At 44.0% G+C, this 5,057-nt stretch overlaps 1 protein-coding gene across 1 annotated transcript in view; it reads right to left on the bottom strand.

Annotated features, from left to right (window-relative positions):
* Positions 1 to 5,057, bottom strand: part of CCSAP (centriole, cilia and spindle associated protein) — a 22,942-nt gene that overhangs the window by 11,011 nt on the left and 6,874 nt on the right. The window lies entirely within an intron of this gene.

Genomic DNA, 5,057 nt, shown 5'->3' with positions numbered 1-5,057 from the left:
ATTATTATTATTATTATTATTATTATTATTATTATTATTATTATTATAATAAGAGACAGAATCTTGCTCTGTTGCCCAGGCTGGAATGCAATGTTGCAATCTCAGTTCACGGCAACCTCCGCCTCCCAAATAGCTGGGATTACAGGTGTGTGCTGGGCTCAAGCAATTCTCTCGCCTCAGCCTCCCAAACAGCTGAGATTACAGGTGTGTGCCACAATGTCCAGCTAATTTTTGTATTTTTAGTAGAGACGGGGTTTCATCATGTTAACCAGGCTGGTCTCGAACTCCTGACTTCAAGTGATCCACCTGCCTCAGCCTCCCAAAGTGCTGGGATTACAGGCGTGAGCCACCATGGCTGGCCTCTAATATCCCTTATAATAAACTGGCAAACATTGTTTCCCTGAGTTCTGTGAGCCACTCCAGCAAATTAAACCTAAACGGGGATCATGGGAACCCCAGTTTGAAGATGGTCGGTCAGAAGTTCCCAAAGCCTGGACTTTCGACTGATGGGAAGGAGGGGGCAGTCTGTGAGACTGAGCCTTCAACCTGTGGGACCTGACGCTATCTCCAGGCAGACAGTGTTGGAACTGATTGCTTGCTTGCTGGTGGGGAAATAGCCCCACATATTTTGGGGTCACAGAAGTCTGTGTTGATGGTGGTTGTGTGACTACAGAGGAAAGAGTTTGAGAGTTTTTTCTAAACAGTAAGTATATGTTTCTAAAATCCTGTTTGAAAAAATAGTTTAAAATAAAGACTTCTTCAAACAAAAACAGCATTATCCACCAGTTACGGTGGAAGATTACAATGCCCCTCTCAGTAATTGGCAGATCATTCAAATAAAAATAAATTCAGTCTCAATTTAGAACTGGGCGGTCCAAAACAATAGCCATGAACCAGATGTGGTTAGTAAATATAAATTGTAATTAATTAATTAAAAGTAAATAAAATTAAATATTCAGTTCTTCAGTTACACTAGTTATTGTTCAAGTGCTCAATACCCACATGTGGCTAGTGGCTACCCTGGTAGACAGCACAAATGGAGAACACCCCCATCATCACAGAGAGGGCTGTACTGAACATCTGATTTTCCAAATGTATTTAAACAGAATTAATAAACTTGACCTAATGGGTATATATAGAACACTGAACCCAACAACTGCAGAATATAAATGTTTATCAATCATATATGGAACATTTATAAGAATCTGCATATTCACGGCCATAAAGAAATCTTAAGATATTTACAAAACTGAAATTATGTAGAATGTATTCTCTAACCACAATGTAATTAAACTAGATACAACAAAAAAACTTCAAAAAATCCCTCCCAGTTTTGAAATTTAAGAACATTTCTAAATAACCTATAGGTCAAATTGAAAACAGGGTTGCACAAAAATGTGAAGGTACTTAATGCCACCGAGCTGTACACTTTATTTATTTATTTATTTAGAAACGGAGTCACACTCTGTCGCCCAGGCTGGAGTGCAGAGGCGCGATCTCAGCTCACTGCAACCTCCACTTCCTGGGTTCAAGCGAGTCTCCAGCCTCAACCTCCCCAGTAGCTGGGACTACAGGCGCCCGCCACCACGCCTGGCTAATTTTTTGTATTTTTTAGTAGAGACGGGGTTTCACCATGTTGGCCAGGCTGGTCTCGAACTCCTGACCTCAAGTGATCCACCCACCTTGGCCTCCCAAAGCCTCCCAAAGTGCTGGGATTACACGCGTGAGCCACTGCACCCGGCCAAACTGTACACTTTAAATGAGTTAAAGAAGTCCAGGCACGGTGGCTCATTTCTGTAATCCCAGCATTTGGAAGGCTGAGGCAGGAGGATCACTTGAGCCCAGGAGTTTAACACCAGCCTGGCCAGCATAGAAAAATCCTGTCTCTATCAAAAAAAAAAAAAAAAATTTTTTTTTTCATACAGGTTCTCACTCTGTTGCCCAGGCTGGAGTGCAGTAGCATGATCTTGGCTCACTGCAACCTCTTCCTCCCAGAGTTAAGCAATCCTCCTACTTCAGCCTCCCAAGTAGCTGGGACTACAGGTGCACACCGTCACACCTGACTAATTTTGTATTTTTTGGAAGAGACAGGGTTCCATCACATATCCCAGGCTCGTCTTGAACTCCTGGGCTCGAGTGATCTGCCCACCTCAGCCTCCCAAAGTGTTGGCATTATAGGCATAAACCACAATGCCCAGTGTCGGCTCCACACCCCCCCATTTTTTTTTTTTTTTTTTTTTTCTTAATTAGCCAAGTAGGGTGGCATGCAGCTGCGGTAGAAGCTACTTGGGAGGCTGAGGTGGGAGGATTCTAGAGCCCAGGAGGTTAAGGCTGCAGTGAGTGAAGACTGTGCCACTGCACTTGAGCCTGGATGACAGGGCAAGACCCTGTCTCAAAAATAAATAAGGCCAGGCACATGGCTCACGCCTGTGATCCCAGCACTTTGGGAGGCTGAGGTGGGTACATCGCCTCAACTCAGGAGTTCAAGACCAGCCTGGACAACATGGGGAAACCCTGTCTCTACTAAAAATACAAAAAATCAGCCAGGTGTGGTGGCACATGCGTGGGCCTAGCTACTCAGGAGGCTGAGGTGGGAGGATCACTTGAACCTGGGAGGCAGAGGTTGCAGTGAGCCAAGATCATGCCACTGCATCCCCGCCTAGGTGACAGAGTAAGATTCCATCTCAAATAATAATAATTAACAAATAAATAATAAAATGGTTAAAATCATAACATGTATTATGTGTATTTCAGCACCATTTTTCAAAATTTCAAGTAGTGGTAATAGAGGGCATTCCTTTCTTAATTCTGATTATTGGGAATGTTTCTAGTTTCCTCATTGAGCATAACGTTTGCATTAGGTTTTTTTGTTTGTCTGTTTGTTTGTTTGGAGACAGTCTCGCTCTGTCACCCAGGTTGCAGTGCAATGGCGTGATCTCAGCTCACTGCGACCTCCACCTCCTAGCTTCAGGTGATTCTTGTGCCTCAGTCACCCAAAGAGCTGGGATTACAGGCACGCGCCACCACACCCACCTAATTTTTGTATTTTTAATAGAGATGGGCTTTTGCCATGTTGACCAGGCTGGAATATATGTTTTCTTTAAAAAATAAATGTTTCTTTACATGAATACTATATATAAATGTTAAATTTTATGAATTTTTGTGACTATTTTAAAAAATCATAATGAAAATTTGAAAATGAGTTAGAATAAAAATGTTATATGGCAAAACATATGTGATGTAGCTAAAACAGTTATCAGAGGGAAATTTATAACCTGACATGAACATATCAAAAAAGAAAGGCAGGGGGCAAAAAAATCAATGATAAGCATCCATCTCAAAAAGTTAGAAAAATTAAACTAAGGAAAAAATAATAATAAATGAATGAAAATATACAATATAGAGAATCCACAAATCCTTAGTGTGGGGAAAAACTAAACAAATTCACAAACCTCTGGCAAGTCTGATCAAGAAACAGAGAAAAAAGTAAAAATAAAAATCAGTTAAACAAATATGGCAAATTGGAGGGTTCAGGTTAAATCTGCACTGAAAACCTGTGCCTTAGAGTTCCTTAAAGCTTAGAGTCTCTTCCTCTCCAAATCCTACTAAAGTGAAGGGAAAAAGGTATAAAGCCACAAGGACAGACAGCAAGGGGGGTGATGACATCAGGCAAAAGGCATCAAAAAAATTTGGAGGAAAAGAAAAGCAGGTGAAGAGGTAAAAATGGCCTCACAGAACTGAGTAGGATGAATCCTAACTGCCAGAGGGGAAAGGCCTCCAGGACAGAAGCTGAGCCCCAGAAAGAATCACATGAGTCAGGTGTGGTGGCTCACATCCATCATCCCAGCACTTTGGGAGGCCAAGGCCGGAGGACTGCTTGAGCTCAGGGGTTTAAGACCAGCTAGGCAACATAGCAAGACCTCATCTCTACTAAAAGTTAAAAATAAAAAAATAGCCAGGTATAGTGACGCACACCTGTGGTCCCAGCTACTCAGCAGGCTGAGGCTGGAGGATTACTTGAACCCAGGAGGTCAAGGCTGCAGTGAGCTTAGATCATGCTTAGATCATGCACTCCAGCCTAGGCAACAGACTGAGACCCTGTCTCAAAAGAAAAAAAAAAAATGAAACAGTTGTACAAGGCGCCAGCTTCCTCAGAAAGCTAGTGAAGTGGATTCTCTTTTCCAAAAGTTCAGTATCAATCAGCACCGCAGCCCTCGTGCTCTTCTGACTATAATATGGATGTACTCTGTTGAGAGTCGGGATCCATGGGTCCTCCCCTTGAACCTGGGCAGACTTTTATAATAGGGTGGTGTGAAAATAATTGCACCAAGTAATAACTTCCCCAGCGAGGGTAGAATGGGGTAAGAAAGGGCCTGCAAAGCTCCTGAGGATAAAAGAGAACAAGCAACGCAGCATCCACCTGGGTCTGTCTCCGGATGCTGTCCTTACAGGCCAGCCAGTGTGTTCTGAGGAAGGCCAGGCACAGGAAGAGGTCATGCATGTGAGGGTTCCAGCAACAGCCCAGCCCGGTCCCTCCAGCCCGGAGCCTTCCAGTACAGGCTGCAGACAAGGTATCTCACTGTCCAGGGCCAACTTCCAGCCCAGGAAACCAGAGCAGCAGCAAAGGAGGACAGCAGGCCGGGGGCCTCCATATCCGGGGGTTCTGCATCTGCAGACTCACTCAACCATGAATTGAAAATATTTGAGAAAAATAAACAAAAAATAATACAACAATAAAAAGTAATCCAAATTAAAAATACAGTAGAAAAACGGCCGGGCGCGGTGGCTCAAGCCTGTAATCCCAGCACTTTGGGAGGCCGAGACAGGCGGATCACGAGGTCAGGAGATCGAGACCATCCTGGCTAACACGGTGAAACCCCGTCTCTAATAAAAAATACAAAAAACTAGCCGGGCGAGGTGGCGGGTGCCTGTAGTCCCAGCTACTCAGGAGGCTGAGACAGGAGAATGGCGGGAACCCAGGAGGCGGAGCTTGCAGTGAGCTGAGATCCGGCCACTGCACTCCAGCCTGGGTGACAGAGCAAGACTCCGTCTCAAAA

The sequence above is a fragment of the Piliocolobus tephrosceles genome, chromosome 1 (genome assembly GCF_002776525.5).
Source record: "Piliocolobus tephrosceles isolate RC106 chromosome 1, ASM277652v3, whole genome shotgun sequence".
Lineage (NCBI taxonomy): Eukaryota > Metazoa > Chordata > Mammalia > Primates > Cercopithecidae > Piliocolobus > Piliocolobus tephrosceles.
The sequence above is the reverse complement of the archived record's forward strand: the minus strand, read 5'-3'. Positions and strand labels throughout refer to the sequence as shown.